We start from the raw sequence: 25,413 nt of genomic DNA on the forward strand, positions 1-25,413 counted from the left end.
CACATCAAAGCAAGCTTCCAGATGCTCTGCCCTCAAATCACAGCTTTGGAAAGATATTCAGTATGCAATCTTATAAAAAGTGACGCAGGGGGACTTTACTTCTCTCTTTCTCTAACTTAATGTATTTATTGATTATTCGGAAATTTCACATGATGGACCCCAATCCCATTCACTTCCCACTCCTCCCAGTTGACCTCCCCCAATCCTTATGACCTCCCAGAAAACAAAAAAGGAAACAATGCCTAATCTTATTGTGTTGCCCAAATATGCTGCACTGGAGCACGGTGAAACTCCCAGTGGCCATCCCCCTTAAAGATACCTGGTTCCTTCCTCACCCACCCCTGACAGAAGCCATCGGCTGTGTAGAAATATATGTGAGTATCCTTGTCACATTTTTTAAAGTTTTCTTCCAATGGCTTCCCTTCCAAATTCTTTTTTTTTTTTTGAGGGGTGTAATAAGGGAGAGGTTGTCACAGAAGCCTTCCATTTCTCTCATTCTCTGCTAAGAGCCTTGGAGTCATCCCTACCTTGGACTTTATTGGATATTTTATGTATTCACATTTCAAATGTTACCCATTTCCTGCCCCTCTCATTCTCCTCCCTCTCCCCCTGCCTCTATGAGGTGCTCCCAGTCCCACCCACCCACTCCCACATCAACATCCTGGAATTTTTCTTCACAGGAACAAGGACTTCTCCTCCTAATGATGACAGACAGTGCCATCCTTTGCTACAGAAGAGTCTTGGGCCATGAGACCCTCCATGTCTACTTGTAGGTTGGTGGTTTAGTGCCTGGGAGCTCTGGAGGGATCTGTTTGGTTGATATTGTTGTTCCTCCTATGAGGATACAAATCCCTTCAGCTCCTTCAATCCTTTCTCTAACTCTTCCATTGGGTTCCCCATGCTCAGTGACATGGTTAGCTGCAAGCATCCTCATCTGTATCAATAAGGCTGTGGCAGAGCCTCTCAGGAGGAATCTACTTCAGGCTCCTGTCAGCCAGCACATTTTGGCATCAGCAATAGTGACTGGGTTATGTGGCTGCTTAAGGGAGGGATGCCCAGGAGCAGCAGATCTGGCTGACTTTTCCTTCAATCCCTGCTCCACTCTTTGTCCCTCTATTTCCTCCCATGAGTATTTTGTTCTCCTTCTGAGCAGCACTGAAGCATCCACATTTCAGTCTTCCTTCTTCTTAGATGACCTTAATTTTTAATCCAATTCTTAGTATCTGTGTACCTGGGACAAGCTACTGAACAAAGTGCCCGCTGCTCTTGGACCCTTCATCCCACAGTGAACTCCAGGGTCACAGCACCACATCCCTAGTGCCTAGCACACAGAAGCTTCTGATAACCACTGCCAACCAAATGCCACCAGATGATGGCTGGGAACACATGCAAAAAGACAGACAGACAGACAGACAGACAGACAGACAGACATGCACATACACTCACATACACACACGCATACACAAATGCATGTATGTACATGGGCACATGCTCATACAGTAATGTAATTAACTTTAAAATCCAGAGTTTGGGGTCTTATGATAGGAAGGGAAAGAAGAAGAGGAAGGAGGAAGGAGATGAAGAAATAAGATTTTCCTGTAGGTCTCTTCTCAATTCCAGATTAGGAAAGGTGTGGGGAGAAGGGGACATGCCAGTGCTCTCTCCAGCATCACAGGGTCTGGACAAGTCTGCTGTTGAGGTCTGGGATGGAGTAGACATAGCAAGCTCTTTCCCATCTCCCTAGTCTCATGCCCCATCCACACCCTCGGTGAAGTCCTTCTGCACTGGCACTGATGACAAGTTGGCTATAATGACCCGCATTGGATAGGGAGATCCTGACAAAGCAGCCAGCTTGTCTACGGGCATGGGTTATAAAGTCTGCACAGATCCCCAGGAATCAAACCTGCCCTGCATCTCAAGATCTGCCTTCCTGGGGGCTTCCCTGGTCCCTATCCAGTATAGCACCTGTGAGTACAAGCAGGGAGGGGGAGGAAAATGGCCTCTGTAGAGCAGAGGGGGCGTGGCCACTGGGGAAGCCACGCCCCTACGTTTCTGACCATAGCACCTGATACTATTCTACCTGTGTCCCCAGTCATGTGCAGTATTCCCCTTCAGACCCTTGCATTCCCTTGGAGTCCCTGGAGGAGGTCTGGGCCTCACCCCTACACTCCACAGGATCACACTCACTGTGGTATGTCCTCACTGCCTTGTCCTGGAGGAGCCCTGGTCCTTGGAAGGCTAGGGGGACAACAACTATTTGGTGAGCTTCCACAGGGACAAGAAATTACGAACCCAGGGCTTCCTGGATATGGCAGGAGGAGCCTGAGTACTGGGAGCTGGAGATAAAGAGGGCCAAGTGTGCAGAGCAGATTTTCCTACTGGACCAGAAGACCCTGCCTGGCTCCTGAGACCAGCCCTTTGTAGTCAGCAGCTCAGCTGCAGGCAAGTTTAGTTTCTGGCTCAGCGTGGACCAGAGCATCTCAGTCCTTAGTTTCTTCTTTCCACCCTTGACACCTAGCTCTGTTCCTCCATCTCTCCTTCCAATTTTGTGAGTTCGCTGTGCAAAGGCGTCTTTCCCTGGACATTCCCTTCTCTAGTGTTTCCAGAGACACTCGGTCTCTGCAGACTCCTCTCCAGCCCTCACCTCAAGGGAGCCTCCATGACTATCTTGGGCTCCAGCACTGCAGGCTGCAGGGGGGAGGCAGCTTCAATCACAGCCATGCTTCAGGATCTGCTCCTGGATCTGGTTCTGCAGACATGGCTCCTCCCCCTGACCTGGCAGCTCACAGATGGAGGAGATGTTGGGGTGGACTGACTCGACCTGCTGGATCTGAAACTGGATGACAGCAGAATTGGTCAGCCTGCACGCGGCAGTGGGTCTTCTTCTATTTCTCTTTTAATTTATCAGAAAGATGGTGGCTTCATTTACAAAGCTTTCAGCTGCTTGTTCCTTCTGCATTTTCATTTGTGTTAACCTGGATGTAATTTCTTATTGACTGTCTCTTAATGATTCCCACGCAGTTGCACAGTATTTGGCATCTTTTAGGTTCTCTTGGGGCCCCATGGATGACGCTCTTCTGAGGTACAGGAGCTTCTCCTTCTGCACATTAAGTCTTGTCACCTAGAAAGGTTGACAGTGATTCTCGGCCCCCGACTGGTGATCTCTGAAGGGGAGCCACACACATAAAAGTATAAAAACAATACAGAGGGCCATCAAGACAGGCTCTGTGCCACACCTGAGGACATGGGTGTGATCCCAGGGATCCTCAGGAAGGAAGAAGCCAGTCTCTTGAAATGTCTTCTGAGGCTGTCACAAGTGCTTGGTGGAATGCATGCACACACCCTCACTCCCCACCATCATAAAATAATTTCACACACAACACACAAACACACAAACAACAACAAAAACACAAACCAAACCAGAAAAAAAACCCACCGGGTTTTGTTCCAAATATCTCTTAATGACACTTATGGGATAAAGAGTGGTGTGACCACATCCCCATCAGCCCTCACCTGCCCACCCACCCCTTCCTATATGCTAATGGTCAGGAGTAGTGTAGGCACAGAAAGGAGTCTGGCTATAGCAGAGTGAAAAGGGAGAAGGAGTCCTCAGAAGGATGGCTTGTGGCAAGACACTATCCCCAGGAATGAGCCCACAGCCTCTCCACCCCAGGCCAACCTGACAAGAGTCTGACCTTTTAGCTGTACCCTCCCTGCCCTTCAGTTCCCTTGACTGTTGATTGACTATTGGTGAGGAGGACTTGGGACTGAGGACAGAAAGATCTGCAGACCCAGAGAGACTCTCTCCTGTTTCTCCTACATGTGGTTCATGAGCCACAATAAACGGCTTTCTTCAACTGCAAATTCTATGCAATGTTGGAGTTTTCTCTGCGGCTGGCACTTGCTCTTGAGATTTTTCCTGACTTATTTGCCTGACTGGCAGAGAAAATAAACCAGTCAAGACTTTTTTGGACTGTGTCAATATCACGGGAGCTTTAAACTCTACATTCAACATCTTGATGCTAAAACTGTGGGGTTACTTTTATTTTTGCAAATTCATTAAAGGTTTTGCATGGGTGCACACACAGCGCAGTGGCAGCAGGACAGCGGTTTCTCTGGTGAGTGGATCTGACTTCTCAGCACTGATTAGGATCACCTTCCACCTATCTGGAACCTGGACAGAAAGAAGGTTGAAGAGAGACTATCCCTATCCCTACTCCTCAATGAGGATCAACAGAACCTCTCTCTGATATGTTATTAAGGGCCTGCACTACCTGGGGTGTGAACACAGAGCAGACACTGGGTTTGTGTCAACAGGAAAAAACATGCATCACTTGGAGGAGCTTAGGCACCTCCACCACCCTCCCCCACTGCCCTAATCTCCAGCTTTTGCAGGATTTGATTCCCTGCTGAAACACTCGCCCTCCACAAGGGTTTCTTCCTGGGTCCCTGTTTCACTGTAAAGCAGCTAGCCCTTTCTGCTAAGTAAAGTATCCTGTCCTTATCTCTGCAGTAATTTACCAGCTCAGACTCTGAGTGAAATTGAGAGGAAGAAAAAGGGACACTTTGAAAAGTTATATTCATCTTTATTTCTACATTCTTCTTCTCTAAAACCTCTTCAAATATCCTCTCTCCAGAAATCCTCCAAAAACAAACAAAAAACCCTTAATTTCAAAATTCCCTTTTAATTTCTAAATTATTCTACTTGTCTTTCCTTCTCCTTCTTCCTCCTAATCTTGCTCTCTCCCCCTGCTCTGGAGTAATAATGTCATGCAATGTCATCCTTGCTAGTTTTTTCTACTTTTCTAGGGGAATAGATTCTATGACTTTTCCAAGCATCGTTTTTTTTAAATTACAAAAGTTCTCTAAAAGCTCAAATATATATTCAAATTATACATTGAATAAGAAGCTTAAAACCGAGAATGTTTACATATGTTCTCATCAAGACTAGACATCCTGGAATGATGGCTCTGAGATTAAGACCATTGACTGCCCAATCCCAAAACTACCCATTCCCAAACCCTAGGGAAATAGAGCTGAGCACCCAGAAGTGGGGACAATCCTGAGACTACAGGACAGACTTCCACTTCTGCCTACATTTGCCCACATCCCTGGCCCAAGAGGAAACTGCTAAGTGCCTCTGGATACAGGAATATAGGAGCAGTAAGCTGTCAGTACCTGTGGTTCTGGTGTGCATCAAGAACTGAACTGAACTGGTCAAACAGCTCCCTGCACTCCAATCCCAGGGGGGTTGGGGGTGGGGAGGGTGGGGAGCTGGACCCTTAGAGGTGCAGGTACTCCTGAAAAACCAGAGGAGACTACTCTCTGCCCATATTACTGATCCAAGAGGAAAACGCCTTGTGCCATCTGTGACCCCTGTGCACAGGGTCCTAGGACCAGAGATGGGCATGAGTCTTAAGGTTGCTGCCCTCGCTGAGAGCTGAAAACCAGCTGCCAGGAGTGACTATATGGCTGAAAGAAAAGAGGAAAACAGGTCTACAGGAGTGCTGACACACAGGCCTACAGGATGGTCAAATCTCCATCAGAAACAGCAAGACAAGCTAACACCAGAGACAACCTGATGGTGAGAGGCAAGTGCAGGAAACCAAGCAACAGAAACCAAGACTAGGTGGCAGCCTCAGAGTCCAGTTCTCTCACTAAAGCCAACACTGGATATCCAAACACACCAGAAAAGCAAGAGTTGAAAATCATATTTTTTCATGATGATGGAGGACTTTAAGAAGGAAACCAGTAAATCCCATAAGGGAATACAGGACAAGCAATTAAACAAGTAGAAGCCCTTAAAGAAGAAACACAAAAAACCCTTAAAGAGGGGTTAGGGATTAAGTCCAGTGGTAGAGAGCTCTTGCCTAGCAATTGCAAGGCCCTGGGTTTGGACCTCAGCTCCGGAAAAAAAAAAACCCTTAAAGAATTACAGGAAAACACAACCAAACAAGAGAAGAAATTGAACAAAATCACTTAGGAGTTAAAAATGGAAATAGAAACAATAAAGAAAGCCCAAAGTGAGAGAACCCTGGAGATAGAAAACATGAGAAGTGGTCAGGAGTCATAGATTCGAGCATCATGAACAGGAAACAGGAGATAGAAGAGAGAATCTCAGGAGCAACAGATACCACAAAAAACATAGACACAACCATCAAAGATAATGTAAAATGGAATTTTACAAACATACAGGATATTCAGGACACAGTGAAAAGATCAAACCTAAGAATAATAGGTATAGAAGAGAGTGAAGACTCCCAACTTAAAGAGCACATGAATATATTCAACTAAATTAAAGAAGAAAACTTCCCAAACCCATAGAAAGAGATGCCCATAAACAGAGGAAAAGTCTACAGAACTCCAAACAATTTGGCCCAGAAAAGAAATTCCTCCCATAGCATAATAGTCACAATGCCAAATGCACAAAACCAAGAAAGTATATTAAGGAAAAAATGTCAAGTAACATATAAAGGCAGACCTATCAGAATTACAGGAGATTTCTCACCAGAGACTATGAAAGCCAAAAGATCCCGGACACATGTCATACTGACCCTAAGAGAACACAAATGCCAGCCCAGGCGACTGTAGATGGAGAAACCAAGATATTCTATAACAAAACTAAAGTTACCTATATCTTTCTACAAACTCAGCCCTACAAAGGATAATAGATGGAAAAGCCAAACACAAGGAGGGAAATTACACTTGCTTCACTCTTAAGCAAAAGAGAGGTTTAAAAGGGATCAGCATAGGACAGGAAGAAGTCATATTAACTATTGGTCTAAACAGGAGGATCCTTTGCTTATAGACCCAGGTGAATCACGGGAAAATCCTGGACCTAAGAAAACCCTATTGTTTAAGGACACAAAATCAATGTAAAAACACGTAGCCTTCCCTTACACAACAGTGTTTTCTCAGAGGAGGACATGAGGGAAAACATGTCATTGAAAATATCTCTGAAAGAATTAAGAGTTCAGGGATCTATCAAAGCAAGGAAAGGACAGAAGTCTACCTTGCTGACGTTAAGGTACTGTGACAGGAAATCAGTCAGGAGGATGTCTGAAGGTGGAGCTAAAGCCCTTGCTTCAAGACTGGCAGAGTTAGAGGACAACATGGCAGGTCAGGTTAAGATTCCCCGCTGGACCTTCACAGCTTGTTTCAAATGCTTTTAAGGGAGGGAGGTGTATTGGGCTTTATACTGTTAGGTTGTAAATTGTATCTGATGAATTGGCCCCCCCCCAAAAAAACTGGCAGTGTTAATGTTATAAAAATGGCCATTCTACTAAAGAACCCTGCAGACTTAATGAACTAATTTATGATTCTCATTCATTTGATAGATTTAGAAAATAATACAAAAGACTACACAGAGCCACGTAGTCTAAGGAATCAGACTGGAGGGGTTTCAGTCTCAGCCTCACAGGGAAGGCAGAGCTGTAGTGAGGGGAACAAGGTGGAATTGGCATAAAAACGACAGGAAAATCAAAGCCATGGTTAGAGATTTTGGACATGAACTATCAACGCTATGCATTCTCAATATTCCACAGAGCATACAAGATAAGATATGGGAGGAAATATCCCATACTAGATATAATTTCATGATAGTTGTTCTGAAGAAATGAATTTAGATTTTCACCTCTCACTTTGTTCAACATCAAAGTTGAAATCACTCAAGACCTTAGCTTAAAAATTGAAAAACTTCCCACAGAAAACCTAGGGGACACCATTTAGTAATGGAGTGGGGAAGGACTTGAGGTAGAACAGCAGTGCACAGGAGCTCATGAGGTCCTGTGTCAGCATGGTCATAAATTCTCCACACAGAAAAGGACAGGACCAGCAGAGGGAACAGAGGCCAGAGCAGGAGAAATTCTGCACCAGCTGCACTGCACACAAGGGAATAAAGCCCCCACTTCACAAAGGACTGAAGAAATTAAAGACCAAGGAAGTAACATTTCCAAAGAGCAAAACAGGAGGAGTCAGCAGCAACACCACAGCTGAGGGCTTCTTGTTCCCCAGGACTGAGCCCCAGCCCAAGGGCAGAGATTGGAGAATCCCGGGTCCTCTTTACCTGTGCACAGCAGCTTCTCCTTCCAGTGCTCCCTGTAAGTGAGCATCCACCCCAGGAGCTAGCCCTCCAGGTAGGCCTTGTAAAGTTCTGCAGCACCAGCCTGCTCCCACTTGTGTCGGGTAATCAGTCCAGCCGTGTTCATCGCGGTCCATACTGTCAGGTTTTCCTTCAGGGCGATATAAGCTATTACAGTCATAGGCGAGCTGCCATTACCCTCATTGGAAGCTCTGGTCAAACCTCAAGTCACAGCCATTCAAGCTGTGGAGAGTGTGAGAGCCCTAGGGACTCCTCAGTTAGCCCAGACCTAGGAATCCCTTCACTTAAAGTGAAAGTGGGTCCCAGATCTTGGGTCCCCTTGTGTCCCTCAGGTTTGGGACAAACCTCAGACAGGGCACATGGGTCCTATTACTCCAGTGCAAAGTGAAAGGGAGCGGCCACCGCCCTTGCTCTGGTTGTAGTACTGCAGGGCTGTCCACAAGTTCTCAGGGTAATTCTAGTCCTCAGCCTTGCCTCACTGCTTCTCTGGTTCCTCTGGTTGTAGTAGTGCAGGGCTGTCCTCAAATTCATCAGGTAAGTCTGGTCCACAGCCATTGCTCTCTGCTTCTCGGGATCCCAATACTCTGACCCTGGCCGGCCATCAACCCCGTCCCTGGCTCCATCCTGGGATTCTCCAGGTCGCTATCCAAGCGATTTAACCGTGTGCCATCCATGTACACCACAGTAATCAATCAGGGCTCCCAGAGACTGGACAGGAACTCTGCTGTAGAGAAATAGGGCAGCGAGTGTGAGCCTGGGGGCAGCGCACCGAGAGACCCCACCTCCAACTGGGACACCCCTGTGGGTGCCCAGCCTGGAGGGGAACAGGTCACAAGGCTTGTGCTGCAAGTGGGGAAGAGGCAGGGGGTCTGGGTTGTGGCATTGTGATTGCAGATTCCTGGTGAGGACCCAGAGGGCCACACAGAGGCCATTCCCCTCCCACCCCTCACTCACCTGCCTGGGTCTGCCTGGGGGGGGGCAGGGCATGGTGAGAACCCACCTCCACCTGGGATGCCCTGTGGGTGCCCAGCCTGGAGGGGAGCAGGTCACAAGGCTTGGGATGCAGGTGGGGAAGAGGCAGAGGTCCTGCCGCTCCTGGGCCCTCCCCCACGGGAGCCCAGAGGCCTTATACAGTTTCCTCTTGGGCCAGGGTTGTGGGCAGGGGTGGGCAGTGTTGGTGGTCTCTTCCGCTCTGCAGCCTCAGGAGTGCCCACCTGACCAGGCGGTTGGGTCTCTCTCTCGAGAAATTTTGTAATTAAAAAAAAACGATGCTTGGAAAAGTCATAGAATCTATTCCTCTAGAAAAGTAGAAAAAACTAGCAAGGATGACATTGCATGGCATTATTACTCCAAGCAGGAGGAGAGAGCAAGATTCAGGAGGAGAGAGCAAGATTAGGAGGAAGAAGGAGAAGGAAAGACAAGTAGAATAATTTAGAAATTAAAAGGGAATTTTGAAATTAAGGTTTTTTTTTTTTTTGTTTTTGGAGAATTTCTGGAGAGTGGATATTTGAAGAGGTTTTAGAGAAGAAGAATGTAGAAATAAAGATGAATATAACTTTTCAAAGTGTCCCTTTCTCTTCCTCTCAATTTCACTCAAAGTCAGTAAATTACTGCAGAGAAAAGGACAGGATACTTTACTTAGCAGAAAGGGCTAGCTGCTTTACAGTGAAACAGGGACCCAGGAAGAAACCCTTGTGGAGGGCGAGTGTTTCAGCAGGGAATCAAATCCTGCAAAAGCTGGAGATTAGGGCAGATGGGGAGGGTGGTGTTGGTGCCTCAGCTCCTCCAAGTGATGCATGGTTTTTCCTGTTGAGACAAACTCAGTGTCTGCTGTGTGTTCACACCCCAGGTGAGTGCAGGCCCTTAATAACATATCAGAGAGAGGTTCTGTTGATCCTCATTGAGGAGTAGGGATAGGGATAGTTCTCTTTCAACCTTCTTTCTGTCCAGGTTCCAGATAGGTGGAAGGTGAGCCTAATCAGTGCTGAGAAGTCAGATCCACTCACCAGAGAAACCGCTGTCCTGCTGCCACTCTGCTGTGTGTGCACCCATGCAAAACCTTTAATGAATTTGCAAAAATAAAAGTAACCCCACAGTTTTAGCATCAAGATATTGAATGTAGAGTTTAATCCTCCCCTAATATTGACACAGTCCAAAAAAGTCTTGACTGGTTTATTTTCTCTGCCAGTCAGGCAAATAAGTCAGGAAAAATCTCAAGAGCAAGTGCCAGCTGCAGAGAAAACTCCAACATCGCTTCGAATTCGCAGTTGAAGAAAGCCATTTATTGTGGCTCATGAACCACAAGTAGGAGAAACAGGAGAAAGTCTCTCTGGGTCTGCAGATCTTTCTGTCCTCAGTCCCAAGTCCTCCTCACCAATAGTCAATCAACAGTCAAGGGAACTGAAGGGCAGGGAGGGTACAGCTAAAAGGTCAGACTCTTGTCAGGTTGGCCTGGGGTGGAGAGGCTGTGGGTTCATTCCTGGGGATAGTGTCTTGCCACAAGCCATCCTTCTGAGGACTCCTTCTCCCTTTTCACTCTGCTATAGCCAGACTCCTTTCTGTGCCTACACTACTCCTGACCATTAGCATATAGGAAGGGGTAGGTGGGCAGGTGAGGGCTGATGGGGATGTGGTCACACCACTCTTTATCCCATAAGTGTCATAAAGAGATATTTGGAACAAAACCCGGTGGGTTTTTTTTCTGGTTTGCTTTGTTGTTTTTGTTGTTTTTTGTGTGTTTGTGTGTTGTGTGTGAAATTATTTTATGATGGTGGGAGTGAGGGTGTGTGCATGCATTCCACCAAGCGCTTGTGACAGCCTCAGAAGACATTTCAAGAGACTGGCTTCTTCCTTCCTGTGGATCCCTGGGATCACACCCATGTCCTCAGGTGTGGCACAGAGCCTCTCTTGATGGCCCTCTGTATTGTTTTTACAATTTTATGTGTATGACTCCCCTTCAGAGATCACCAGTCGGGGGCCGAGAAACACTGTCAACCTTCGTAGGTGACAAGACTTAATGTGCAGAAGGAGAAGTTCCTGTACCTCAAAAGAGCGTCCATCCATGGGGCCACAAGAGAACCTAACAGGTGCCAAATACTGTACAAATGCCTCGGAATCATTAAGAGACAGTCAATAAGAAACATCAAGGTTAACACAAATGAAAATGCAGAAGGAACAAGCAGCTGAAAGCTTTGTAAATGAAGCCACCATCTTTCTGATAAATTAAAAGAGATATAGAAGACGACCCACTGCCGCGTGCAGGCTGACCAATTCTGCTGTCATCCAGTTTCAGATCCAGCAGGTAGAGTCAGTCCACCCCAACATCTCGTCCATCTATGAGCTGCCAGGTCAGGGGGAGGAGCCATGGCTGCAGAACCAGATCCAGGAGCAGATCCTGAAGCATGGCTGTGACTGAAGCTGCCTCCCCCCTGCAGCCTGCAGTGCTGTAGCCCAGGATAGTCATGGAGGCTCCCTTGAGGTGAGGGCTGGAGAGGAGTCTGCAGAGACCGAGTGTCTCTGGAAACACTAGAGAAGGGAATGTCCAGGGAAAGACGCCTTTGCACAGTGAACTCACAAAATTGGAAGGAGAGATGGAGGAACAGAGCTAGGTGTCAAGGGTGGAAAGAAGCAACTAAGGACTGAGATGCTCTGGTCCACGCTGAGCCAGAAACTAAACTTGCCTGCAGCTGAGCTGCTGACTACAAAGGGCTGGTCTCAGGAGCCAGGCAGGGTCTTCTGGTCCAGTAGGAAAATCTGCTCTGCACACTTGGCCCTCTTTATCTCCAGCTCCCAGTACTCAGGCTCCTCCTGCCATATCCAGGAAGCCCTAGGTTCGTAATCTCTTGTCCCTGTGGAAGCTCACCAAATGGTTGTTGTCCCCCTAGCCTTCCAAGGACCAGGGCTCCTCCAGGACAGGGCAGTGAGGACATACCACAGTGAGTGTGATCCTGTGGAGTGTAGGGGTGAGGCCCATACCTCCTCCAGGGACTCCAAGGGAATGCAAGGGTCTGAAGGGGAATACTGCACATGACTGGGGACACAGGTAGAAAAGTGTCAGGTGGTGTGGTCAGAAACGTAGGGGCGTGGCTTCCCCAGTGGCCACTCCCCCTCTGCTCTACAGAGACCATTTTCCTCCCCCTCCCTGCTTGTACTCACAGGTGCTATACTGGATAGGGACCAGGGAAGCCACCAGGTAAGCAGATCTCGATATGTAGGGCAGGTTTGATTCCTGGGGATCTGTGCAGACTTTATAACTCATGCCCGTAGACAAGCTGGCTGCTTTGTCAGAATCTCCCTATCGAATGCCGGTCATTATACCCAACTTGTCATCAGTGCCAGTGCAGAAGGACTTCACCGAGGGTGGGGATGGGGCATGAGACTAGGGAGATGGGAAATAGCTTGCTATGTCTACTCCATCCCAGACCTCAACATCAGACTTGTCCAGACCCTGTGATGCTGGAGAGAGCACTGGCATGTCCCCTTCTCCCCACACCTTTCCTAATCTGGAATTGAGAGGAGACCTACAGGAAAATCTTATTTCTTCATCTCCTTCCTCCTTCCTCTTCTTCTTTCCCTTCCTATCATAAGACCCCAAACTCTGGATTTTAAAGTTAATTACATTACTGTATGAGCATGTGCCCATGTACATACATGTTTTTGTGTATGCGTGTGTGTATGTGAGTGTATGTGCGTGTCTGTCTGTCTGTCTTTTTGCATGTGTTCCCAGCCATCATCTGACTGCAGCACAGATGTGGATTTCAGAGGGAAATTGCCGAACCTGGTTCTCTCATTCACCTGGTTTGATCTCTGGGATAGCATTGGTGACAAGTGCTTTCTAAACTAAGCCACTAAACTTGTCTTCCAGCTCCATATATGTTTTCCTCTAGAGCTGTAGGAGTTTTACTTCAAGCACCTGAGAGCAAGATCTATGTTTACCAAGGACACTTTCTTTTAATGTAAGGTTTAATTAGTCAATCACACTAAAAATGACTGGTGGTTGAAGCAATTGTAACGTGATCTCGGGTTACATGAGTTCTCATGATTGGAGGTGAGAGTCATTCTTGCCCACCCAAATTGTCCAGCCCTGCAGAATGGTGGCATGCCTGCCCAACTCAGCACCAGGCATCCCACCCCTAGCTCAACTCACTGACCAAGGGAACATTTGCAGAAGCTCCAGAGCCTTCAGCACTTTCTATCTTAGAATAACAAACCATAAAGTTAAAGGAAGAAGCAGGGGAGGTTAAAAAGCTTAGTGGGAAACCTGGTGACCAACCAATGAGCTCTTGAATATTTGTATGCTAATTTCTCAGCAGTCACTGTGATTGGCCTACACCATCTCACATATTCTAATGAGATTGACAAAGCAAGCTTGCTGGAGTCATGTCAGTCACTAAACAGTCAGTCATAGACAGAATTTGGTGCAGCACAAGGCAAATGATCTGCAGGGATTCCCGGGACCTATTTTCTAGAGCTTTTCTAGAGCAAGTTAAAAGATCTAATGTTCACGATGACCAGAGATTCTTCTTCTTGGCAAGCAGATCTGGGGTCAATATCAGGTGGGAAAACCAGGAAAGCACAGTTTGGGGAGGAGACAGGTCAAAGTCCCATGCAACCAAGTTTTCAATGACGTTTTCCTAGTGGAGGTCAGCATTTCTTTTCTGAAATCTCCATTGACTAGCAGGACTCAGCCCTCATACCCTTGCCTTTTCTTGTCCTGGAGATCTGAGCCTCATGCAGTACCCTCACTTCCTATACAGAAGACATCATGGGCACCCTGAGTAACATGGGTGGTCCTCTAAGGCCAATCATGCAGGGTACCTCATACCTCCTGTCTATTTTGAAAATGAAGTCTGTAGTTTTCAATTGCAAAGTGCTCTGTGAAAGTCCTTGTGGGGAGGTCTATACAATCGATGTGATACTGAGTGATCATGGTAGACTCCACTGTCCCTCTGGTAAAGCAGACACCTGCCCCTTCCTTCCTTCCTTCCTTCCTTCCTTCCTTCCTTCCTTCCTTCCTTCCTTCCTTCCTTCCTCCCTTCCCTGTACTCTGCCTTGGCTTTAAGAACTGCCTTCTCAATGGATGGAACTGGAAAATATCATCCTGAGTGAGGTAACCCAATCACAGAATAACACACATGGTGTGCACTCATTGATAAGTGGATATTACCCCAAATGCTCAAATCACCCTAGATGTACAGAACACATGAAACTGAAGAAGGATGACCAAAATTCAAATGCTTCACTCCTTCTTTAAAAGGGGAACAAGAATACCCTTGGGAGGGAATAGGGAAGCAAAGTGTAGAACAGAGGCTGAAGGAACAGCCATTCAGATCCTGCCCCACATGTGGCCCAAACAAATACAGCCACCAAACTGTATAAGATGGATGAAGCAAGGAAGTGCAGGCTGAGAGGAAGCAGATGTGCATCTCTCCTGAGGGACACAGCCAGAATATGGCAAATACATAGGCGAATGCCAGCAGCAAACCACTGAACTGAGAACAGGACCCCCATTGAAGGATTCAGAGAAAGGACTGAAAGAGCTTGAAGGGGCTTGAGACCCCATATGAACAACAATGCCAACCAACCAGAGCTTCCAGGGACTAAGCCACTACCCAAAGACTATACATGGACTGACCCTGGACTCTGACCTCATAGGTAGTAATGAATATCCTAGTAAGAGCACCAGTGGAAGGGGAAGCCCTGGGTCCTGCTAAGACTGAACCCCCAGTGATCAGGATTGTTGGAGGGGGCAGTAATGGGGGGAGGATGTGGAGGGGAACACCCATGTAGAAGGGAGGTCGAGGGGTTACGGGATGGCATGGAAACCAGAAAAATGAATATCCTTTGAAATGTAAATAAGAAATACCCAATTTAATAAAGCTGGGGATAAAAGAATTAATATGAGCCAGGCATGATGGTACATCATCATAATCCAGCATTCAGGAGCCAAAGGCAAGTAGACCTCTGTGAGTTCCAGGACACCCAGGGCTCTGTATGACAAAGAAATCCTGTCTCACAAAACCAAAGTGGGAAAAGAATTAATTGATTTAGGAACAGTGGTTTGTGCCTGCAATTCCAGGGGTTCGGAGATTGAGGATGGAGGAGTGTAGGAAGTCCAGGGCACAAAGCATGTTCTAGGTGATGTAATGCTATACTTGGATCCTTATGTCATAAGTCTCCAAAGAAACTGTGGTGGTATTATATTTCTTTTCCTTTAAAAAAAATCTGCCTTCTCTGTGAAGCAAGGGATGCTTTTCTAAGTTTTGATTTTTCTTTCTGCCCTTTGGATATTTCTCCCTGCAGGCTGAGACTTCTTCAGTCCTCTTCCAGTCCTAGGCTTCGGGAGACTGCAGCCATTGTGGTTGGCACAGGAGTGTTGGGAACTGCAGCCCTCTGGCTGTGCTGGATAGGTAGCCCTCTTAGCTTGTCTTCTACATCTAAGGGAGATAAAGAATGGAGAGGGCCTTGCGGAGGGCAGTGTGTAATGGTGGTGAAGGGTCTGTGGGGTGGAAAAGTTGAGCTCAAGATGAATTCTCAGGCATTTTGTCACTGCCTTAGAAATGAGTCCTTACAAGAGAAAGAGAGGGCGCCCAGGCTTCTTGTTATTGTTCTTGTTATTTTCAAATATATACTTTGTTTTTTTAAGATTTATTTTATTTGTACGTGTTGCACATAATAATTAACAAACAGGAGCGCAGCAGATTTACCATCTGCCAGGTTGTAAGTGTTGACTGTCCGGGCTGATGTAGCAGCAGCAGCAGCAGCAGCAGCAGTGACCTTTCAAGGGGCAAGGAGCAGTCAGCTTGCAATGCATGTAGCAGTGTCAGGAGCAGCAGCAAGGGCACAGGGACTCAGCAGCAGTGTTTCAGCAGCAGCCAAGTGGACCCTGGTCCCCAAAGAAGCAGCTGGCCAGAGTCTTGGAAATGAGGCATCACCTGCCCCACCCTGCCTCCTGGCCTGCTCTGCTGCCCCGTTTGCTCTGCTGCCCCCCACCCCCACGGGGTGGGTGGGTGGGGCAGCTGTTGTTCCAGCTCAGTCCCCAGGCTGGGGTGGAGTCATGGCCACCACTAAGGTGACTGTGGAAAATGGGTTATCCTAGCTCCTGCCTCTGCATGCTACCAATGCCCAGTCCCCAGCTCCACAGAGAAAGCACCTAAGAAAGTGTCATGAATATCGATAAAGAAGTGCCACAGTTTACTTCTGTCCTTGGGTTTGTCTCGAAGTATAAAGTGACTAATCTACCATCACCTTAGGCATTCAGTGAATGCTTCAGTTTTGTGTCGCTATTACTGGATTAGTAGTCCTTTCCCTGCTCTGTGTAACTGAGCAGTTTCAGACAGGACAGGAGAGTTCAGCCTTGTTAGTGCACAAGAGAAACTAAGACTACAGAAGAACTCACATTACCAAGGATTTGTTTTTGGATCCTGACATTCTTAGAATCAGATCTGATGATAGGAACGAATATTTAGGGTGCTGTAAGTGGGGCCATTGTATACACTCTGCAGGTACCTGGGTAGGAGACTCCTTTTGGGCCCCAAGTCACAGTCAGATTTCCACTGTGTGGGAGCCCCCAGGAGCCCAAGGACATGCCTGCCCAGCCATCCTTCCCTAGAAATCCTCTCAACTGAAAGTGAAAGAGGGTCCCAGGTCCTGAGTCACCCCTGGTCCCTAAAGGTGGGGAAGAACCTCACACATGGGTCATGAGGCCCCTCAGTCCCTTACCTAGTGAAGCAGAGAGGTCTTGGCCCTGGCTCTGGTTGTAGTAACTCAGCAGGGCCCTCAGGTTCACTCCTAAGGTCTGCTCTTCACCTTTTCCACTGTGTGTCTCTTGCTCCCAAAACTCTGCAGTCTTGTGCTCCACCAGCAGCGTGAGAGGTTCCATCCTGAGACTTCCTGCATCACTGTCATCACTGTGGACACAGTGCGCACAGGAACTATGTGTCACTGGTGATGGGGTAGTGACAAAATACCAAAATAAGTGAGAGCCTGAGAGCAGTACAAGGTGTAACTCCCACCTCTTCCAGAACCCACAGGCAGGAGTGCATTCTGGGAGTGGGGGTAGGTGCAGAGCTCAGGACTCCACCAGAGGGTCTGGGGCTCATGGGCAACATGGGGAAGCAGCTACCCTGGTTCTACTCTACCACCCCTACACCACAGCCCCAGCACACCCCACCGCATCCTCAGCACACCCCCTCAGACTCTCCCCTCTTCAGTCCAGATACCACATTGACCTCTCTGGTCAGGTTCCAGGCCACGGCTGCCCTCAGCAGCAGGAGAAGCATTCAGGGTTCCATCAGGCAGATCACAGATTCAAGACACCTTTGATTAGGGCAGCTCTGTGCAGACGTCTCAACCAGTGCACCCAGCAATCCTGGTTATTTTCTTAGGATCTCACTATCCAGTGCAGAACCTGGTTCTTTCCTTCCACTGTGTGGGGCTCAGGAATAGAACTAGGGTGGTCAGTGGTGGTGGAAAGTGCTGTCCCCACTGCTTTACTGAACTTGTCCTCCAAGCTCCAAGGGTGTTTTTCTTTAGAACAGGAGTTCTCCTTCAAGTACCAGAGACCACGTTCTTGGTTTATCTAGAACATATTCTTTTTTTAAAATTTATTTATTTATTTTATATGAGTACACTGTAGCTGTCTTCAGACACACCAGAAGAGGGCATCAGATCTTATTACACATGGTTGTGAGCCACCATGTGGTTGCTGGGAATTGAACTCAGGACCTCTGGAAGCAGTCAGTGCTCTTAAACCCTGAGTCATCTTTCCAGCCCCCCTTGGACACACTCTTATGAGATAAAATTTAATTAGTTAATCACACTAAAAATGATTCTGGTGGTTGAGGGAATTCTAAGATGATCTAGAGTGAAATGGGTTCCCATGACTGTAGGTCAGCGTTGTTCTTACCCTCCAAGATTTGCCTTCCGTAGAGAATGGTGGCTGCTTGGTCAACTCAGATCCAACTGGGCTCAGTGGGCAACGGAAAAAATGTAAGAAGACCCTGAGATTCGAGCAATTTCTCTCTTAGTGTAATGACAAAATATGAGGAAGTCCAATTGTTCTGTGGAGAGGAGGTTCAAAAAGAGAAAGACTGTGTGACTGGTGTCCCCCGCCTCCATTTCCTAATAAGGTTGCCAATATCACCACTTGTCAGGGGTAACATTAGTCACCAAACCATATTATAGGCTGAACACTGCACTTCATCCAATGTAAAGGAAGTGATCTGCAAGAAAGCCAGGGTCCTGTAATCTGTTCTAGAGCAGGTTGGAAGGATCTAGTGTTCACCATGAACCAGAACCTCTTCTTCTTGGTAAGCAGACCTGGGGTCTATATGAGGTGGGAAAGCCCAGCCCATAAAGTCAGTTTTGGGTGGAGACAGGTCAAAGTCCCATGCAGGACAGTTGTCAAATGAAGTTTTCCTAATGGAGGTCAGCATTTCTTTTCTGCAATCTCCCTTGACTAGCAGGTCTCAGCTCTCATACACTTGCCTTTTCTTGTCCTGGAGCTCTGAGCCTCCTTGCAGGACCCTCACTTCCTATACAGAAGACACCATGGGCACCCTTAGTAACATGGGTGTTCCTCTAAGGTCAGTCTGCAGGGTCCCTCATACCTCCTGTCTATTTTACAAACCTGGTCTTTAGTTTTCAATTGTAAAGAGCTGTATGAAAGTCCTTGTGGGGAGGTCCAGGCAATGGATATGATACTGAGTGATCATGGTGGCCTCCACTGTCCCTCTGACAAAGCAGACGCCTGCTCCTTCCTTCCTTCCCTGGACTCTGCCTTGTCTTTAAGAACTTCCTTCTCTATGAAGCAAGGGACGCTTTCCTAACTCTTGATTTTTTTTTTCTGCCCTTAGGATATTTCTCCCTTCAGGCTGAGACTTCTTTGGTCTTTTTCCAGTCGTAGACCTTGGGAGACTGCAGTCATTGTGTTTGTGACAGGAGCGTGGGGATCTGCAGCCCTCTGTTTGTTCTGGGTAGGTAGCCCTCTTAGCTTTTCTTCAACATCTAAGGGAGACAAAAGAAAGGAAGAGGGGCGCACTGTGGACAGTGTGTGAAGGGTATGTAGGGTGGAAAAGATGACTTCAACATGATTTTTCATCATTTTGTCACTGTAAGTCTTACAAAAGATACCTTACAAGACTAAGAGAGGCTGCCCAGGCCACTCTTCTTTTCATTTTCAAATATATATTTTCGTTTTTTAAGATTAATTTTATGTGTCCGTGTTGCATGTAATAATTCAAAAACAGGCACAGAGCAGCAATTGTGATCTTCCAAATTGGTAAGTGTTGTTCCTCTGGAAGCTGCTGTATAAGCAGCAGCCATCACTTATGGGGCAAGGCAGAACCAATTTGCAGTGATCTTAGATGGGGCAGCTGGGCAGTGGCAGGAAGGGGACTCAGTAGCCACCAGGACTCCTGCATCAGAACCACTGCTTGCCCTGAGGTGCCTCTGGGTGAGGCAGGATGTTGGGTCCAAGTGTGGGCTGGGGTGGAGTCCTGCCCACCTGGCTGTGGAGAGAGGCACTTCCTCTGTCCTTCCCCTTCCTGCTATCATTGCTCAATCCCCAGCTCTGCAGCGAAAGCACCTAAGAAATGGTCTTAAACATCGATAAAGAAGTGCCACAGTTTTCTTCTGTCCTTGCGTTTGTCTGAAAGAATAAAGTGACTAATGTAGCATCGCCATAGGCAGTCAGTGAATGCTTCAGTTTGCAGTCACTAGTACTGGATTGGTCTGTGGTATTCACTTCTTTCCCAGCTCTGTGTCACTGAGCAGTTTCAGACAGGACATGGGAGAAGCTCACCCTTGTTAGTTGGCCAGAGGAGACTAAGACTACAGAAGATCTCACAGTATCAGAGCTTTGTTTTCTGATCCTGACATTTTTAGTTTCAGATCTCATAATAGGAGGAATTGTTAATGAACTTTTTATACGGGAGTTGTCGAATTAATTCTTCTGTTGCATTTCTTTAATTGTATACTTTTAGAAATTCCAGATAGGTTCTTGTAGTTCAGGCTTGGTCTCATTCTCTTTGGAACAGGCTGGCTTTGAACTCTGATTCTCCTGCCTTAGTCTTCCAAGTGTTAAAAGCATAGGTGTGTGAGTAGGCTGAAGTGGGGTTCAAGATGGTGTGTACTTGGTACAGACCTTATATCTAATGACGCACTCATAGAAAGTCAGTGGAAATGAGGAAGGAAGCAGAGTCTGGTTCGCAGGGCTGTGACCTCAGCTACTTTGCTGTAAGACGTCAGAGGATGGAGATGTCAAAGGCAGTGTGTGAAATTTTAAGACACCTTAATCTCACAATAGTAAGCAGTTCTGGGAATACAGCTCAGTGGTAGAGCACTGCCTCCTGGAAAGAAGAACTCAGTTTAATTCTAGTGCTCCTCCTCCCAAAAAATGTTGGGAATACAGAAAGTTAAACAATATACCCTTTGTGATAAAGGGTATAGAATTACATGAAAATTCAATATAAGACTTGAAGCTAGGAAGTTCACACAACAGTAGTTTTGGGGTCTGGGTCTCTTTCTGTATCCTGGAACTGAAATGCTGGCTGGCATTTGTGGTGTTCTTCATGCAGCTTCCTAACTGCTAGGAGGGCAGGCGTGACCCCACTAAGCCACAGTAGAAATTAATGGTACATTCTTAGTGTTTTTTTTCTCATAAATTAGCAGGCTCTGCTTGAGAAGCAGTATTGTCCTTCCCTGGGAGGCTGGAGTAGATAGCAGTAGATGCCATGGTCCTACAGGTGTTTTTAAACTATTCACTTAATTCTCACAGCCAGCAAGCTGGAGGATGTCCTTGGTGGCATTCGGTTGGCAGTGGTTATCGGAGGCTCCTGTGTGCTAGGCACTAGGGATGTGGTGCTGTGACCCTGGAGTTCACTGTGGGATGAAGGGGCCCAAGAGCAGCGGGCACTTTGTTCAGTAGCTTGTCCCAGGTACACAGATACTAAGAATTGGATTAAAAATTAAGGTCATCTAAGAAGAAGGACGACTGAAATGTGGATGCTTCAGTGCTGCTCAGAAGGAGAACAAAATACTCATGGGAGGAAATAGAGGGACAAAGAGTGGAGCAGGGATTGAAGGAAAAGTCACCCAGATCTGCCGCTCCTGGGCATCCCTCCCTTAAGCAGCCACATAAACCAGTCACTATTGCTGATGCCAAAAAGTGCTGGCTGACAGGAGCCTGAAGTAGATTTCTCCTGAGAGGTTCTGCCAGAGCCTTATTGATACAGATGAGGATGCTCGCAGCTAACCATGTCACTGAGCATAGGGAACCCAATGGAAGAGTTAGAGAAAGGATTGAAGGAGCTGAAGGGATTTGTATCCGCATAGGAGGAACAACAATATCAACCAAACAGATCCCTCCAGAACTCCCAGGGACTAAACCACCAACCTACAAGTAGATATGGAGGGTCTCATGGCCCAAGACTCTTCTGTAGCAAAGGATGGCACTGTCTGTCATCATTAGGAGAAGTCCTGGTTCCTGTGAAGAAAAACCCCAGGATGTTGATGTGGGAGTGGGTGCGTGGGACTGGGAGCACCTCATAGAGGCAGGGGGAGAGGGAGGAGAGTGAGAGGGGCAGGATATGGGTTAACATTTGAAATGTGAATACATGAAATATCCAATAAAAATTTTAAGATAAAAATCTGAACTAGTGCTGGCTACAGTCCAGTCTGCAGTCTCCCTCCTCATTGATTTTGTAAACCATGGTTTTTCTCCCTTCCATTTTCCTGCCTCTGAATGTCTTTTATGTTTCCAGCCATATGCCCCCTGTGGCTGCTGTCCAGAATCCCCAGAACCCAGTAAATTCAAAACTCTAGAGGCTTGCAATTTACCAGTCAGATTTACATCAGTAATTACTCAACCTAAAATGATCACTCAAAGATCACAAAACTCATTTGACAGAAACACCAGCTGCACTCCTGGATGGGGCAAATGTGCTGTATTATTCTATTCTTCTGTGATATTCATAGTCACCTGTGGCTACTTCAAGTCAAGTGGATCCTTCTTCCCCATCTTCTCTCAACCCTGTGTCTTCTCTGTCTCTCTGTCCCATCTCTAAAACTGTCAGCCCGCCTTCCTTTCCCACTGCCCAATCTCAGGTTGTAGCCTCATCTTTTGCCCACCGTCAGCAGCATGTAGAGAGCAATCCACATAAGAGTATATTTATTTTATGTGTATGAGTGTACTGTGTTTCGGTGCACCAGAGGATGGCCTAGGATCGCATTACTCATGGTCGTGAGCCATGATGTCAGTGCTGGGAATTGAAGTGAGAACCTCTGCAAGAGCAGACAGTGCTGTGATCCTCTGAGCCATCTCTCCAGCCTGCGTAACTCACTCTAGATAATTCCTTCAGGTGTGCAGTCAGCCTACGTCCCTAGGTACTCTGGATACTGTCATGAGCAAGATCAATTCTGACCAGAACAGTCTACATTTAACGTTGACCTGAATAAATAATTTCTTCAATCCTGCTGGATTTTCTGAAGGTCAATTTATGCCTTTCCATGTGGCTGGACTCCTTGTCCCTGACTGAACATGTTTCAGTGTCAGCTTCTCTGTCACACCACAGAGAGCCCGAGGGCAGCACCCCGCGAGTGAACTTGAGCCTCAAGACCACAGGTAAGACCAACTTTTCTGCTGCAAGTGACCTGCCTGGTGAACTCAAGACACAGGCCCACTGGAACAGCTGAAGACCTGTAGAGAGGAAAAACTACATGCCCGAAAGCAGAACACTCTGTCCCCATAACTGACTGAAAGAGAGGAAAACAGGTCTACAGCACTCCTGACACACAGGCTTATAGGACAGTCTAGCCACTGTCAGAAATAGCAGAAAAAAGTAACACTAGAGATAATCTGATGGTGAAGCAAGCGCAGGAACCCAAGCAACAGAAACCAAGACTACATGGCATCATCGGAGCCCAATTCTCCCACCAAAACAAACATGGAACATCCAAACACACCAGAAAAGCAAGATCTAGTTTCAAAATCATATTTGATCATGATGCTGGAGGACTTCAAGAAAGACGTGAAGAACTCCCTTAGAGAACAAGTAGAAGCCTACAGAGAGGAATCGCACAAATCCCTGAAAGAATTCCAGGAAATCATAAATAAACAAGTAGAAGCCCATAGAGAGGAGTCACAAAAATCCCTGAAAGAATTCCAGGAAAACACAATCAAACAGTTGAAGGAATTAAAAATGGAAATAGAAGCAATCAAGAAAGAACACATGGAAACAACCCTGGATATAGAAAACCAAAAGAAGAGACAAGGAGCTGTAGATACAAGCTTCACCAACAGAATACAAGAGATGGAAGAGAGAATCGCAGGAGCAGAAGATTCCATAGAAATCATTGACTCAACTGTCAAAGATAATGTAAAGGGGAAAAAGCTACTGGTCCAAAACATACAGGAAATCCAGGACTCAATGAGAAGATCAAACCTAAGGATAATAGGTATAGAAGAGAGTGAAGACTCCCAGCTCAAAGGACCAGTAAATATCTTCAACAAAATCATAGAAGAAAACTTCCCTAACCTAAAAAAAGAGATACCCATAGGCATACAAGAAGCCTACAGAACTCCAAATAGATTGGACCAGAAAAGAAACACCTACCGTCACATAATTGTCAAAACACCAAACGCACAAAATAAAGAAAGAATATTAAAAGCAGTAAGGGAAAAAGGTCAAGTAACATATAAAGGCAGACCTATCAGAATCACACCAGACTTCTCGCCAGAAACTATGAAGGCCAGAAGATCCTGGACTGATGTCATACAGACCCTAAGAGAACACAAATGCCAGCCCAGGTTACTGTATCCTGCAAAACTCTCAATTAACATAGATGGAGAAACCAAGATATTCCATGACAAAACCAAATTTACACAATATCTTTCTACAAATCCAGCACTACAAAGGATAATAAATGGTAAAGCCCAACATAAGGAGGCAAGCTATACCCTAGAAGAAGCAAGAAACTAATCATCTTGGCAACAAAACAAAGAGAAGGAAAGCACACAAACATAACCTAACATCCAAATATGAATATAACGGGAAGCAATAATCACTATTCCTTAATATCTCTCAACATCAATGGCCTCAACTCCCCAATAAAAAGAAATAGATTAACAAACTGGATACGCAACGAGGACCCTGCATTCTGCTGCCTACAGGAAACACACCTCAGAGACAAAGACAGACACTACCTCAGAGTGAAAGGCTGGAAAACAACTTTCCAAGCAAATGGTCAGAAGAAGCAAGCTGGAGTAGCCATTCTAATATCAAATAAAATCAATTTTCAACTAAAAGTCATCAAAAAAGATAAGGAAGGACACTTCATATTCATCAAAGGAAAAATCCACCAAGATGAACTCTCAATCCTAAATATCTATGCCCCAAATACAAGGGCACCTACATACGTAAAAGAAACCTTACTAAAGCTCAAAACACACATTGCACCTCACACAATAATAGTGGGAGATTTCAACACCCCACTCTCATCAATGGACAGATCATGGAAACAGAAATTAAACAGTGATGTAGACAGACTAAGAGAAGTCATGAGCCAAATGGACTTAACGGATATTTATAGAACATTCTATCCTAAAGCAAAAGGATATACCTTCTTCTCAGCTCCTCATGGTACTTTCTCCAAAATTGACCATATAATTGGTCAAAAAACAGGCCTCAACAGGTACAGAAAGATAGAAATAATCCCATGCGTGCTATCGGACCACCATGTCCTAAAACTGGTCTTCAATAACAATAAGGGAAGAATGCCCACATATACGTGGAAATTGAACAATGTTCTACTCAATGATAACCTGGTCAAGGAAGAAATAAAGAAAGAAATTACAAACTTTTTAGAATTTAATGAAAATGAAGGTACAACATACCCAAACTTATGGGACACAATGAAAGCTGTGCTAAGAGGAAAACTCATAGCGCTGAGTGCCTGCAGAAAGAAACAGGAAAGAGCATATGTCAGCAGCTTGACAGCACACCTAAAAGCTCTAGAACAAAAAGAAGCAAATACACCCAGGAGGAGTAGAAGGCAGGAAATAATCAAACTCAGAGCTGAAATCAACCAAGTCGAAACAAAAAGGACCATAGAAAGAATCAACAGAACCAAAAGTTGGTTCTTTGAAAAATCAACAAGATAGATAAACCCTTAGCCAGACTAACGAGAGGACACAGAGAGTGCGTCCAAATTAACAAAATCAGAAATGAAAAGGGAGACATAACTACAGATTCAGAGGAAATTCAAAAAATCATCAGATCTTACTATAAAAACCTATATTCAACAAAACTTGA

The 25,413-nt window shown here is 46.1% G+C and overlaps 1 long non-coding RNA gene and 7 pseudogenes across 1 annotated transcript; 1 reads left to right on the forward strand and 7 right to left on the reverse strand.

The window, feature by feature from the left end:
- Positions 1–743: 743 nt before the first annotated feature.
- Positions 744–23,974, reverse strand: LOC134483844 (uncharacterized). Its single transcript, XR_010060936.1, has 3 exons — positions 21,502–23,974; positions 16,823–18,162; positions 744–8,825 (listed from the first exon to the last, which is right to left on the reverse strand). It is a non-coding gene; the product is annotated as an uncharacterized LOC134483844 (long non-coding RNA).
- On the reverse strand, positions 2,177–2,413 carry 2959a1 (class I gene fragment 2959; annotated as a pseudogene).
- 2953a1a2 (class I gene fragment 2953) lies at positions 8,069–8,852 on the reverse strand (annotated as a pseudogene).
- Positions 11,809–12,045, reverse strand: 2950a1 (class I gene fragment 2950; annotated as a pseudogene).
- 2824a1 (class I gene fragment 2824) lies at positions 11,811–12,047 on the forward strand (annotated as a pseudogene).
- On the reverse strand, positions 16,247–16,537 carry Rcrg1-ps33 (Riken clone 5830469G19 related pseudogene 33; annotated as a pseudogene).
- On the reverse strand, positions 16,565–17,043 carry 2901a1a2 (class I gene fragment 2901; annotated as a pseudogene).
- On the reverse strand, positions 19,681–20,104 carry Rcrg1-ps32 (Riken clone 5830469G19 related pseudogene 32; annotated as a pseudogene).
- Positions 23,975–25,413: the final 1,439 nt, after the last annotated feature.

Source organism: Rattus norvegicus, chromosome 20, assembly GCF_036323735.1.
Source record: "Rattus norvegicus strain BN/NHsdMcwi chromosome 20, GRCr8, whole genome shotgun sequence".
Taxonomy (NCBI): Eukaryota; Metazoa; Chordata; class Mammalia; order Rodentia; family Muridae; genus Rattus; species Rattus norvegicus.